Genomic DNA, 15,321 nt, shown 5'->3' on the forward strand with positions numbered 1-15,321 from the left:
GCTGAGTGTTCTTTAAGTAGCAACTAATGGGAGCTTTAATCTGTATAACTTTTTATGTATTGTTTTTTTCCTGCATGCAGCACTAACAAAGAGTATATGCCTGGTGCAGGACAGTGAGGCACAGTTTGAAGATTGATAGATATACACAGACATTATATATAGCCAGATAAATAAATACATGTATCATATATAACAGCCAAAGCTGCTGCGCTTTCAGGCTCCTGACCGTGCTGCCATACCCTGTGCCTGGAGATGGAATAAGATGCTGTATACTGTACTACATAGACCCTCATCTAGTGCATTTCAGATGCAAAAACTGCTCAGTAAAAACTCCAGAGAACATGGCTCTAGCCCTCCAGCCCAGCCCCTTCCTCCCTATCCCCCCTGCCCTGAGTAAAGTGAGAAAACATTTTTGAATCCATACTCTCCAATTCTGTTTAAAAAAAGCACATTGCTTCTAGTGGAATAATGATTTCTTGATGGATTTTCATAAATGGACTGTTTCCCACATTATCTGAAATAATTGGTTCATAGCAACCACAAAACGAACAGCAGGTAGGAAATGAGTTTGCAGTTGCCAAAACATAATGGATCATTTAGTCATTCTCTGAAGATTTTTAACACTTCTTTGGCTTTTGGGCCTTCATCTAATTGCACTATTTTTATTATAAATCTGCCTACTGCAATCAACAAATTTACATCACTGGAATATCAGAATAAGGCCCACAGAAAATAAACATTAAAAAAAATAGATATATTCAAAACAAAGGCCAACAGAAAATAAAAAAAAAGATATATTCAAAATGTTCTTAAAACTTGCAGTCACCACATCCTCTGATTTAACCAATAAACATTATAGTCAGGAATGTTCTTTTCCTCCTATTTTTAGTATTGTTTGATAATTGAATGTTATAGCTAAGGCTTATACAAACAGAAAACATGGCTCCTTTATGCAGCTGTGATACTGTGCGCTTTGTTGTGTACAGCCAGAGAGCAGCACAATGACTCCATTAGTGGCAAATAAGTGATGATTTCAGAGTAATGGATTGCATGACTACTCTTAACTTCTTTACTGCCGTTGTTATATGTATTTGGAGGTTTAAAAAAAAAAAAAAAAGTGTTTTTTTTAACCAGTGAAGAAATTTCCACTGTGCCAAAATTTCCTCTTCCAGGCTTAATTGTCTGTTTATGTCTTAACATGCAAGCTGTGCTCTAATTGAGCAAACAAGTGGCACACAAACACCTGCACATTCCCCACCCTCAGCTGAATCCCCACCGTCCCCTGGTTGAAGCTGGTCAAGCCATGTTAATAAATATATATTTTTAATTAGGTCCTTTGGTAGAAATTGCATTTGAATTATATTCTTTGGTTAAGACCTTTCAAAGAGCTATTATAAGTTTAAAAGTAGTGTAATTTTTTTGAATGTTCTAGTGTACTTGTACACAAAGATATAATTTGGCTTAGACAAAAGGGATGTATTCCCTTAAAGTAAGTGGACGAGGCCTTAAACTTAAAAAAGAGTCAAAAACTCAAAAAGAAAAAACAACCTGGAGAGTGGGAAACATTAAGAAAAATAGTAAAGTCTTTGAGAATTTCTTCTTAAAAACATGCAAAAAAGCAAAAAAAAAAAAACTTTCAATAAAAAAAAAAGCCATCAACTATCTCGTCATCTTGCTAGGCTGTATATTAAATCTGGAGTATAGTTATAAACAGTGCTTGAAGTTTTAATAAATTCCATTAATTTAAAAGTATCAGAGCAGATGGTTATACTTGCACAGGCTTCTGTATTACTTTATTGTTACTATGTCAATTCATAAATTGAGTTGGATAGAAGATGTTAATTTTTTTTTCATGGCAAAGAGACTTTTATTTCAAAAAAAGATTAGCTGATAAATGATTTTTTAAAAAAATAATGGCTTTAAGATTGGCTGGAAACTGAGAAAAAGAGTTCTTTAGCCACTGCTTTGGCTTTGGGGTCAGTTTGAAGTATTTTAAGTTGCAAATATAGGGAGACACCCAAAAGCTTCTCCGTTTCTGATGCAAGTAAAACATTTTCCAATGAAAACAGAACCATTTTGTGAAATGTGAAGTTCTGGGGAGAACAGAAAGGGCAGTTGGTTGTTGCTGGGATTTTCCCTGTTTGTGGGCTTTTTTGTGGGGGAAAAAAAAAAAAAAAACTTCCTTCAGCCCAGAATTGGCAATTTTTTTTCTAGCCCTCCTAAAAAGCATGTACTGTCCTTAATGTATCGTGTAATAATATTGTGTTTTAAAAAAAGGCGTATTGCTCATTTTGAGCTCAAATGTAAAAGTAGAGTTTAGAACCAAGGAAGCTGGTTTGACTGGGAATATTAACAAGAAACAAATTGACAAGAAAAGGCCATAGAAACCTGCATTATTCAGAATATTAATCAGACAGTAAGAAAGTGAGAGAGATGCTCTGCTCTACCTACTGCTGTGCATTAGAGCATGGTTATGTCAGCATTTGCAGAACACAAGCTATTTTATCAATGAATTTATTCCAGTGATGGGTCTGAATAGAAAAATTCTGGTTCCAAGGGGGATTCTTAAGCAGGAATGCTTGCATATGAGATATAAATTTGACCCAATATGAAGACTTGAAACAACTAAAATAAATCTGAATCAATGTTTCAATTTCATGACAATTGTGAATAGAACCTCACTGGCTTCACTGCAGCAAAGAATTTATTCCCAGCCATCACCAGACTGGTGTTCTCTTCTGCTTGAATTATAAAACCTTACTTTAAAAGTGTCGGTTGGAAAAAGCTGCAGGAAACATGGTGAAGACACTTTCCAGAACTACTCTGGAATATGATAAAAGTGTAAAAGACAGAAACAGGAACATCAGTGGTTTATTTGTATGTAAAATAGGCTTCTGTTTGTATCTATGTTCTCTAAAATGCTGTAAAACTTCCATTTTCACCAGTAAATCTTAGAATAGCTCTTTGTGCAAGGAGGAGTTCTGTTCTCACAGCAGTACAGTACAGGAAGAAGAGTAAAAACGTGGTTTTCATCATTTCAGGGAAATTGAATGGATCTAAAACTTTCATTGCCCTGTGTCACTCAGCAGATTCATCCTGCAGCTCCCTCCCCCCAGGCTTGGTCAGTCCTGTGCCGCCTCCTCAGACCTGCATCTGAATGGGGGCTCCTGTGGTCTCAGAGGACCTTCTTGAAGTTCCAGGTCTTGTAACGCAAAAGGCATTGCTGCATTTTCAGGCTTTTTTTTTATTATTATTATTTTATTTTTAAACCCAAGAAGGTAGTATGCTGTTTCTCAGTTTCCCACAGAAAGACTCAGCAAAGAAAGCTGCATTTGTAGATGCCATTCTCGAGGTTCTTCATTGTGGTTATGTAATGCAAAAGGTTAGGATGACTAAAATAGGCTATTTAGAAAGCATTTTAACTGATTTACATATATAGTTACAATTCTTGTGAATGCAATCTGGATAATTATGCCTCTAAATAGCCAAACTATTTGTGTAGAGCTTCTTCCACAACTGTAATTACACTTGCATTTTGCACACCCAATTAAGCCTGCATTAAAATGCTGTAAAATGCCTGCAGTTTTTTACAATATAATGAAAATTTACCATCTTTAAAAAGGCTACAGCCACACCTCTTAATGTAGGATCCACAGAGTGCACCAGAATACAATAAAATGTGATGACGAGATGCTGGGTGCTAACCACCAGAATAAAGGGGCTGTGAAGAGAGATGACTGCAACAAGGAGTGACAACTGAATCCCCTTCACAAGTAGATGGAGAAAATTTTTCCTTTTCAGCAAAGCAGTCATTACAATCATGGACATTGGTAGTTTAACAGGCATCAGTTAACAGGCAGTTTAACAGAAGAAGGGTAACAGGAAAATAAGTGGAAAAAAGCCTAATTTCTGAATTATATGTGGAGTTTTCTAAAAACCCAAATGAGTGTTTTTAGAATTGTGTTATGTTGAAGCAGAGTTCACAATTTTTATTTTTATATAAGTTTTTATTTTTTTATATAAATATCCAGATAGATATGAATTTCCAAAGTGCTGTAGATACAATAGACAGCTGATATTTGGGATCAGTTACATTTGCCTTCACTTACTTTATGTTTACCTTACTGTCACTCATCCCTGGGTAAAGGACAAATCTGTGTTGTTTGAATTTGTATTTCAGAAATCAGGAAACAGTGAGTCTGTTCTCCATTACAGTTCACTAAACAAGTATGCTTTCCTTTCCTGTGGCAGTAAAAATCACCTGCACCAGACCCCAAAGCAGCACTCCAAAGCAGCTGAAACATGGGGCCAAAACTCTCCCCAAGAGCAACAGCAAAATCTAGCACAAACAAGACCGGGATCTCAGATACGTTTGAAGGACAATGTTTTAATTTTTAAACTGAGAAAATCAGGATGAAAATAACCTAAGTGTTCATGGTAGAACCCACCTAAAATATGATTGTCGTATTTTTTTTTAATGGTCTATACTTGGGAGTTATGAATTCCCCACAATCACCAGTGAGTGACTGTTTTAAAAAAGAGAAGCCATTGGTTTCATTCCCCTAATTTCTGTCATTGAGGCACAATGTACAGAGTTTGTATTACAGAAAAAGTTACGTGTTGCATCTTAATGTTGCTACTATTTAATAGACACCCACTATGACTCTGCACAAAATTAGGTAAGTCCAGAAAAAATGTTAACAATCCTAAAAATTGCAAATTTGCCCATTTGCTGTGATCAGTATACCTGAAGTAGATGAATGGCAGTGTTGTTATCCTGCAAGTAAAGAGCCAATGCAATGTTTTGGATAACACCAACAATTTTGAAAACAAAACAAAACAAACTGAAATGGTCACAAATTGGATGAGTTTGTTTATACTGCAGGAATTTTAACTGCCATGAATCTCACGTGCCTTCGTTTCAGTCCTCCCAGTACTAAGAACACCAGAAGATGTGATCTGCTAACTCCACCCAATAAACACTTTGGAGAATTTTCTTGTAAAATTCTGCAGTGAAAACCTGCAGTATTTTTCCCACAAATCCTCAATATTTTGATTAGGAAATGCTGTTTCCTGTGTTTCGTATTTGTTTGGTTGGTCCCTGATCCTTTTCTGGCTAAACTCCTGGTAAAATGAGACTTAGGTACTGAAGTCTCCGCTCCCTTCCTAACCTAGGTAAAAGGGTTTTAGGTTTTTTTCCTACCTTGGTAAAGCTTCTCACTCCAGTCGTGCTGGTGGGGTGCTGCTCACTGGAGCACATTGTTCAACCCAGAACTGGTACTGTGAGACTTTCCTACAAGGAGAGAGGGAATCATTCAATCAGTTCACTCCTTTTTAAAAGAATATGTTCAACTATAGTCCTATAGAAGTAAATTACTCTATCAAGGTATGTGTGTTTCAGGAAGGAAATGACAGTATTTATATTCTAGCTCCCAGCTTGCTATTAAACTACAGCAGTAGCTATAAAACTAAAGATGAACTATAGATAACAAATTTAGTCACTATACTTTGGTTTTGGACCTCCGCTTGAAGCCCAGATTGGGGGGTGGTTAACAAAACAAGCAAGCAAGCAAACAAATTGGTTCCCACCAGAAGCGGCTTGCCAGGAACTCCAGCTAGCACCATTCACTGAGGCACCGTCAGTGGACAACAATTTTGTCTTTGTCGTTGCTGCTGCCATAGCGGATGCCAGCAAGGAGGTAAATCTGGCCCTTCATGAGGTTGTTTGTCTTAGGTGAGATAATGTTATGCAGAAACTGTAAAACAAAACAAATCACAAGGGAAACAGGTGACTACATTTTAACATTATTGTTTGCTATTACTGCTTATGGTCTTAATGCTTTCTATGATGATCTGCTTCAGTTGATAAATTAGCTTTTTCAAGGGGATTTAATTTGCGGAAACCAAAACACCAGCCTAACAGATCTTGAGGGCTTAAACATTTTAATGATATTAAAAAAAACTAGAGTTATCATAGCTTGATATGCATAGCTCACAAAGCTTCCAAAATAATTTGCACAAGTAGCAGCAACTCTCTCAGATCAAAGGAGGCTTCAAGGCTGATGTGAAAGTGCGTAACTCCTATTAAATATTGAGAGAATAGGAATGAAGCTTGGGAGGTATCATACACACACACAGATAGCTATGCATACACCTGCACATCACTCCAAAATAGCTGTATCTCTATATATCTATGTACAAGCTTAAAAGTCACATCAATTTTGTATCAATTGCTACTCAGCACCCAATTAGATACGTTCTCCTGAGCAATACTGTAAATATTAATGCAGTTCTTTTTGCTGAAAGTAAAGACTGTCAACCACTTCTGAAAACTACTAGCTAATTCAAAGGAAAAGAAATGTGTTTTGGGGTGCATCAGTAGCTTTCATTCCCCTGATTGTCAATAGATGGGTATTGTATAACACAGACAAGTTATTATTATGGCTTATTTCCAAGTCATAAGCCATAATTTTCAGCATACATACGTTAATGTCACATTTGTGAGCTCAGGATAGCGATGGCAGTGCAGCAGAGCACTCAGTGACTTAAGACAAGTGACAAAGCCTTGTTGCAGATAGATTGCCTTTCAGACACTTTCTCACAGCAAAATATCCACCAGAACCATTACAAAGAGCCATGTAAATCAAACCAAAATGGGTCTTAGATGAAGTTTTAGACGTAACGGATATGAAAGGAGAACTTCATGATTATTGCAAATCCTGTTTTAATTAACACTTATTCCTAGTCTGGCTTTAGATTTTCTTATCAACTCCTGCCTGTCATTTATTTGACATCTCTAGTGTGACGGGAGTGATATTTAAAACGAAGGGGGAACACGGCAAAAGAAACCATCTCTAGTACTCTGGTGTAAGAGATTCTGTTGGTTTATATTACTGTTAGCATCTTCATCATGTAACCGGTCAAAATGCTCATCAAGGTGTTGCCAAGGGACAGATGGGTCATAAGTTTTAAGTAAGAGATAGGTCCAAAGCATCTAATTCATCTTTAAATTTGGCTCTCACCACTTTATCTGTAGAAAGCTGTTGCTAACGGCACTTGGCACAGCTTCTTAAAGCAATTTACTTCTGCCCTCTCCAGGAAACACACTGCCACCCGAGGACTCTGCCCTGCTTCACAGCCGGCCTCAGGCAGCTCCGTTGGCCTCAGCAGGGACAGGACAGCGCTGGTATTCCTGCCAGGTCTTCTGCTACGAGCACCACCTCACTGCAACCTTCCCACTGGGCCTAAGAAACCGTACCAGGATTCATGGGAGCACTGTTTACCACCAAAGTATATAACAATACAAGGGCCCCAAGACACTTACCAGAAAGGATTTTCTTGTCTGTCTGTTTTTGCTGGTGGTTTGGTTTGTTATTTTTGGTGGTTGATTTTTTGATACTGTATCAGGTAGCCTTAAATGAAACAGAAGTTTTATATTCCCAGATTTGTTAATCTTTCAAAAATATGATTATTGACCTGTTTCTTTTCACTTTATCTTGGACTAATATTCCAATTCTAACAGACAACATAACTTAGGACAGAATTCCAAGAAAAACAGTTAACTATTAAGCCCCAAATTGTTTTTCTCTCCCCCACCATATTTTCCTATCAAACACAATTCCTTTGCTGCTAAATGCCTTCAAAATCAGCCTGATGCTGAGGCTTTAAAATTACAACAAAACCGAAAAGTAGGGCAGGCAAGCAGAGGAAATTTTTCAGACGCAGTCATAATGGCCATAAATCCCAATTACACTGAAGTCAATATTAAAGAGCACCTTGCTGCCACTGCCAGCAGAGGTGGGCTGCCATCCTGAAGTCCGAGTCCTGCTTTTGAGTGTCATACCAGTGCAGAATGGGGCAGCTTGTAAAATGTGAGCAGTTGTTACAGTGTGCTAAAAAAAAAAAAATAAAAACGTGCTAAGAGTACAATGCTTGCATTCATTTTCTTCATGCTTACCTCACTTGGAAATTATTCTTTTTTATGTAAAACACTGCTAAGCGCTGACTTATCAGAGAGCTGTGCTTCCCTCAGTTCAGTGGGTTTATTTTGGGTCTACGTTGCAAGCAACAGTCTAATTTTGGCTCCAAGACTTCTGGTTGGCCAGGTATGCTCTATGAATAAAGTCAACTGCTGCTGCAAAATAGCACAGCCTCAGTTTTAACTGAAATACAGTAGCAGATTGTAAGAACTCTTTTCTTTGAATTTACTACCTTTCTTTCAATGTGCCTTATGTCAGTAGACAATTATATTGTCAAATCTGTATGCAAATAGACACAAACTTGACAAAACCTGGATAATATTACAGTTGCTGTAAGCTTGCAGTCCAACTGTGCTAATCGATCCTGGCAGCTGGAAATTACTTTTTCTTTTACATTCTCCCAGCTATTCCGAGTTAACTTCGGGACCAGCTGACACCCAAATATACGCTGTCAGGTTCCACGGGAGGCAGTGAGTAACAGCAGCTCTTCTGATACGCCAGCAGCCTATCGTATCACCTCATTGATTTTTGCTATGCCTGACAGCCCCAAACTTGCTCCTACAAGAGGTGCAGTCTTCCTATTTTTAGATATGCTGTCAGTAATTTTTTTCCAATATAATTTCTGCATGGTTAAATCCTAATTAGGCACCTAAGGTGCACTTTCCAGGTTATGTCAAGAACAAAACTCTCTTTGATCAATATTGTTTCTCTGCCTACTCTATTCTTGTCTTCAACTGCCAGATGTGCTCTGAAATGCCAACGAGCCTCCAGCCCATACCGCACCTCAGTGTAGTCAGCACGCTGCTACATCCTTTGTGGTCTTCCAGCAAGAGAAGGCTGTCATGAATCAGGACTTACCTGGTTGTGGCACCGACAGCTGGCGTCTCTGCTCTTATGAGTTATTTAGATTGTTGCATTTACAAAACAAAAGAACTGCAAGGCCATACATAATGGCAAACAAATGAGCAAATTTGACCTTTTAACATGTATTAAGTTAAAGTGCCTCTGCAGGGATGAAAGACAGATGAACTACCTCATGCTGCTAGAAGAAGCTGTAATATCTACAGAAAGCGATGTTCATTCTTGCAGTATTCACCAGCCTTGTATTAACTGTGCTGGAGCTTTCATTCTTTACAGAAACCAAAGATTTTCTTGTGATCATTTAAACAACAAACAGCCACCTTCTTACCCTGCTTTAAATAATTATTTTTCCCTATGTGCATTACACACCTAAAAGAGTTTAAGCCATTTTATTCTACGCTTTTAGATTCTAATGCTCCATTGTTCTTATCACATGCTCTGGTCAAAGGCAAAACCTCCAAAACCCCAAGTGGCAGCCGCTTCAGGCTGTTTTAGGGAAAAAAGAGGGGGGGGGGGGGGGGGGGGGGGCAGGCAAAAAACCACTTTCTTTCTGTAGAACGGTGAATCACTGGGCAGAGCTATAAAGTCTTTATGCGTCTTTAACAGGTTAGACAGCAGTCTGTTGGGATGACACAAATAAAATACATGCTTCCCTGGGGCTTGGAAACATCCTTGGGACTGTTCCCATTGGGTGGTTCCAAGAGCTTGTTGTAAAGATCACATTTACTAAAACTACAGCCATGTAGGAATTGGGATGGGAATTCTGCAACAATTACTTGGTTCATTTCTGGTTGCAGACAAATTCTTCTTTAATGACTGTGAGGAAGAAGTTCTTGAGTTCCTGTGGTGTTTAGGAAAGCTTCAGCTATGAGATAAATGCCTTCCTATTTGCCTTGGCACGTTGCTTGGTTGGTTTGGCTCAGTCGCAGGGGAGGCAAGCCTCTTTACCTGGAACAATCTGCCCACCAACAAAATCCTAAGGAAAAAACTGCTTGAGAAATGAAGCTGTTTTTTCACCTGCATCCTTGCCCTACATCCAGCCTAGTATTTGCTTGAGTGGGAAGGTTGCTGTTTGTAGCTCAGGTCTCTGGCGAGGAGCTGTGAGCACCTTCCCCTCCACTCCCTTCCCTGTACTCCAGGGATAACGGGGATTGCCTCACGTGAACTGGTAGTAGTTACATTTCAGGCTCAGATGGCAAAGCTATCACTTTTTCGAACAAAAGAAAGGGAGAAGCTCATATCCATACAGACCTATGGAAATTAAAGGGAAACACAGCTTTTAACTTTCACTTGGTGAACTCACCTACAAGGAAAATGAACCGGCCACTGCCGAAACAGAAAGCCCTTCTCAGGGCAGGGAGCATCACCTTCCTAGCAGGTCTCAGCTTTCCAAACCACTCCCAAGGAAGGGTAGATCTTGGAGGAGTTGCAGAAAAGTATGACTGTGAGGTAACAGACCTCAGACCTTTGGTTATTTTTGGTTTTTTCCTTTCGTTGTTCTTGTGCTGTTGTGTTGTTGATGATTTTTTTTTTATCTTTCTCGATTCAATCAAATTAATTCCTAGCACAACTCTATGAAAGTCACCCCAGGGAAGAGTTTGGACTGCTGGGTGACCAAGGTTTTAATGTAAAATGGCATTTTGCCTTTGAAATTGCCATTTGAGACAATACAATAAAGGGAAATAGATAAATAAATGCTAAGACAAACAATTCTTAACAAATCTCTTACTCTTTGTACCGTAAGTTCTGTTAAAACACAAAGCTATTTTAACTAACTTTTAGAAGTGTGTTACTTCCACTGGTGGCTGTTCTTTCCCCATTTTGCCCTTGGGCTGCTGCGTAGTGCTGCCCCTCCCTGACCACTGCTGCTGAGGAGGCCAAGTGCTGCCGTGAGCTGGAGGCTCAGCAGCTGCTGCCCTGCACCGCTCGGCCCCACCACCCGCCCTGGGGGACCGGGTTGCACCTCGTTTCTTCCTGGTAAGGATTAGGGCAATTCTGGCCCTAAACTGAGAGTGGTTTAGATGCATGTGTTATTAAGCCAGGTGGTTTGATAGAAAAATAAGTAAAATAATGAATTTCATTTGCTTTTTTCTCCAACTTTGTTGTGATATTCTTAATAAATTATGGTAGATGTCATCCTGATGAAAATGAAATGAAAAGATGTGCCTTGTTATCATAAGTGAATAATGTTACAGTAGACTTAATGATGGCAACCACTCTTTTTCCTGCTCATTTTTAACTAGCTCCAGGTAACGTTCTTTTGTGTTACTTGCGTTAAACTTTCCAGTTTGTATTTTAGTCAGCATGATGCACATTAGATGACGGGAAATAGGAAATCACTGGAATATGATGACACGGCATGTTAATAATATGGCTCCCGTGTGCCTAAATTCACTCCTAATACATATTCACAGGAAAGAAAAGCCTTCTGATTGGTGGCATTGTTCAGTAAGTTACTATGCCAAAGACACGTGACCATTTGGTACAGCTATCAAGGAAACAATCTGTTCTTGATGGCTATATATGGTGCCTTGTGATATCTGGTGGGTTTGTAATGAAAGAAATAATTAGAAAAATGATAATGTAAGACAAGTAGCAAAAATACTGAAAGCATATGTTCCTGTGTGGAGACAGATATAGCGGGAGGGGATCATCCACCAGATCCAGCACTGCAGACTGTTTCTCATCACATAGTACAACATAATAAGCATCTGAGAGCCCCTGTTGCAAGTGAATATTTAAAGATTAACATTAAAGGAAGAATAAACCTTTCCAATCAATTGTGAAAGTAAAATCAGCAGTGAAGCAACAACAGAAATTGAAACACAGCTAGAAGAAAATTAAAAACAGCTACCCTAAAATACCTGTTTTAATTAAATCTTAGTTGGGAATATGTGAATTAAAAGAAGTATGACATTTGAATTAATAGAAGAGCAGAAAAATGATGAACTTTTTTTTCTTTGAATGATGGTATAATTTCCTGAGAGTCAAGGCAAGTTTTCTGTCAGACAGACCACCTTCACGTGGACACTGTGAGCAGAGCAGCTCTGTCCATAGCTGTGGTTCACAGAGCACAGTTTGAGAGCTCACTTGCTTCATCAGTCTGTAGTGTCTAATCAAGTTACCAGCCACATGTACAGTTTGGGTTGCAAAAAAAGAAAGCACTTATCTGCTCTGTATCAGTGCCCAGCCACTTCAGGCTGTTTTCTGAATACACAGCAGGGTTTTTAAGCACCAGCTTTTTCCCTCTTCCTTAAGTTGTTTCACTGGTACCACAAAATCATTTTTCTAAATGGATGTGTTGGCTCCTGAGTGCCCTCCTGGGCAAGGCCGTGCGTTAGCAGCCCTGGACGAAAGCAGTACAGCCTGATGCTCATTAAAAGTCCGTTGATAATCTCAGACTCTCCTGGTATTGAAGATTCATCAGTTTCTTCTTCCACAAGAATGTATTTGAATGCAGTATTTTGAAAGTAGAGCAATAGGTACCAATTATATCCTCCTAGAGTCTGCGTCTGCATACAAAATGTCTGTTGTGGTGGAATGGTATTAAATTTACTGGTATTTTGCCAGAATTTGCAGACATTAACTATAAATTCTGACACAGCGACAAAAGCATGTTCTTGCAGTGTGCTGGAGCCTCTGAGGAGGAGGAGGTTTGCACCCTCCCGCCTCCTTCAGCATGCACAAGGAAAGCACAACCTGCTCTGCCAAGCTGCACTGATGCAGGAGAGCTCAGGAGCCAGTGTTAAAATAAAAACTAAAATGTCAAGAGGATTTTGTTAGGGTTGGCCATCCCCAGTGTACGTGTCACCAAAAGGAGCTGGACAGCTCAGACACCCTTGCTCTGCCTGTTGAGGTGCTCGTCTCCGCTTTCTCAATTTCTGTGCTGATGATGTGAAAAGAGTTAATGATAAAATCAGGGAAGGTTTTCAGGCTTACATCAGCTTCTCCAAACATGGATCGTGAGCCTCTAGTCTTTTCTAATTTTTATGAATACCCAGGTAAAAGCAAACAAAGCACATAAATGACAAAAACAGTTGAAAGCCAGGGGACTTCAGGCTTCCAAGTATGTTTGCACACAGACATGAATTGGTATATTAAGTCACACAGGCACTTTTAAACAGCTTATTAGTCATCCTGTTCTTGTACACAGATGCCCTTGGTATTCTGCAGCCGTAACTTCAACAGCCAATATCCTATTGCTTTCCACGAGGCACGGTTTCCCCCACATACCTGGAGAGTAGAACTGTAAAACACTGAAGGGAAAGCTCACAGAGGTAATAAAGCAGTAAGAGAAAATACCTGGGGAGGGAGTGCAATGCACCAAAACACGCCTATCAAAGTAGTAACAGGATACAAGTCAATAAATAAGTGCTGATCTATAATACACTCCCCAACTTCCAAACATAAGGATGCATGAAATGAATTGCCTGGAGGAGCAGGTTATGGGGAGTGGAGGAAGGGACGATTCATACCATATGATGAGAGAGAACCTTCATTTACTGACTATACGAGGCAGCTGGAGCTTGCAGCTAGCAGGTTTGAAGTCAAACAGGAGGATATGAAACTTGGAAAACAGCAGTGTAATGGAGAGTGTTGAGTGAAATAAAATTACAGTTAGAGAACAACTAAAGAAAATAAGAACTTACATTAAATGAAGACTGGAGAAGTGGGAGAGGGTAAATTCAGCTAAAAAGGTTTGTAAGGAAGGGGCAGTATATGGTTTGGTGGAAAGCAAGGAGAGCAAGTCTGTGCTGGTGCTATTTCTACATTCTTGATACAGAAAAAAAAATGGAAGCAAGCCTGAAGTTACTATAAAGCAAATCAAGAAAAAAAAAGTGTATATATATATATATTCATATTCATATATATACATATATGAAACAAAGCAAAAAACTCCACATTTAGTTCATTGCAGCATCACTGAGAATTTGTCCTAAAGTGCAATATGCCTGTGCCTGTCAAAGCAACACCAGAGGGTAAAGCAAGTATTAACAGCAGGAAACAAAATTATAACCATACTGAAGCGACAGCAGACAGTTCATCCTCAGCCAAAAGAGAAGGCACGCCGATTTTCCTTATGTTACCATCTCTGCAGCTACACGGGGCCAAGGGGGTTATTTGCAAGTTAGAAGAGCACAGATGAGGGTGGGTTTCCAAAGACAGCAAGGCTGGAAAGCATGGGATCGCTTGGTTTTCCCCTTCTGACCTCTGTAATCTTGGGTGCTCCCTCACATGCACATCCTTCATGCACTAAATAATGGTGCGTGCATGCCTTCTGGTACCTTCCTTGTCATGAACCTTGTGTAACAGGAATTTCTTCATAAATTGGCAGCAGTGCCACCCTGGCTATTTGCCTAAGCAACTTTAGGGAGAAGGTCAAAATGGGGGATCCAAGTATATTGCCCGAAGAAAAACGAGGTTAGTTCTGGCATTTCAAAGAGACATATTCAAAGCTCCTATGTATGAAAAATTAATAAGCTGACCAAACATTTGAAAGCTGAATAAATAACATTTCCCTAGCAAAAATAAAGCTGAACGATCTGAAACAAAATAAGGGCATCCATCCAGCAAGGAGAAGGAAAAGATAAGCTGTTTTCCTCTCTAAACTTTCCCAGCTTTCATTAGAGGTCACACGGTTCAAACAGGATTGAGTTCAAAAAGGACTTGAGCATTTCAGTCCAGCCTTGATCACAGCGCTTCTTCCTGGGAAACAGAAGGTAGGAAGTTATCAGTTAAATTCCAAGATAAGGTGACACATTAGGGAGCACAGGCCTCATCCTGCACCCTGATGCATGAGCTCTGTGCTGTTTCCTAGTACCTCCAGACAGCACCGTTCTCCACCCGCTGCAGCCGCGCAGGCAGCTGGTCCCTTCCAGCCACCCGGCAACAACCTGAGCAGCACAAAAACACCCGCGGTTCCCTCAGACAACCAGCCCAGCTGCCACCAGCACCTCGCAGCCATCTCCCATGTCCTTGCTCGCTCCCCAGCAGATGCCATGGCTCTCCTGGGAAGGAGTCTCCCTCTCCTCCCGTGAGGCCTCCCGTCCTGTAGCACAGAGGCAACCAGCCGAAGCGGTGCTCCCTGCCGCAGTCACACTAACCCTCCCAGGTTTCCCACATAGGAGGGAAGCAAAATGCTGGGAGGGTGGGAAGGGGAGCTGGAAAGATGCATCCCGTAGAGAGAGATTCAGGAGATACAAGTCCTGCCTCGTTGCTTGTACAGGTGGAAACTTTGGAGTTTATTCATATTATTCTTTTAATTTGAATTACAATTGTATCTTTCAAATAACAGAGCTCAGCCCGTTCTTTTAAAGCTTGAACATTCATACTGAGTCAGGCCTGTCTATAAAAGCAGTGAATTGAATATTCTTATTGGGTTCTTGGGATGCTTTTCTTCTCCCGAGTTCAAACAGCAGCAACTCGTTATGCAGCAGCTTCTCCCCTGCGCTGCTGCACGAACCGGCCTTTTGTCAGAACA

The 15,321-nt window shown here is 39.9% G+C and overlaps 1 protein-coding gene and 1 long non-coding RNA gene across 9 annotated transcripts in view; one reads left to right on the forward strand and one right to left on the reverse strand.

Annotated features, from left to right (window-relative positions):
• The window catches only part of LOC308193182 (uncharacterized protein), a 221,769-nt gene extending 211,219 nt beyond the window's left edge, over positions 1 to 10,550 (forward strand). For all 6 annotated transcript variants that reach the window (XM_080587541.1, XM_080587549.1, XM_080587551.1 and 3 more), the window contains one exon: positions 7,099 to 10,550. The gene's annotated coding sequence lies outside the window, so the exon portion shown is untranslated. The remainder of the gene's footprint in view (positions 1 to 7,098) is intronic.
• Positions 1,119 to 15,321, reverse strand: part of LOC308193189 — a 61,689-nt gene continuing 47,486 nt past the window's right edge. For all 3 annotated transcript variants that reach the window (XR_013949450.1, XR_013949451.1, XR_013949452.1), the window contains one exon: positions 1,119 to 5,756. This is a non-coding gene — a long non-coding RNA (uncharacterized lncRNA). The remainder of the gene's footprint in view (positions 5,757 to 15,321) is intronic.

The sequence above is a fragment of the Anser brachyrhynchus genome (genome assembly GCF_964034855.1).
Source record: "Anser brachyrhynchus genome assembly, chromosome: 3".
Classification (NCBI taxonomy): domain Eukaryota; kingdom Metazoa; phylum Chordata; class Aves; order Anseriformes; family Anatidae; genus Anser; species Anser brachyrhynchus.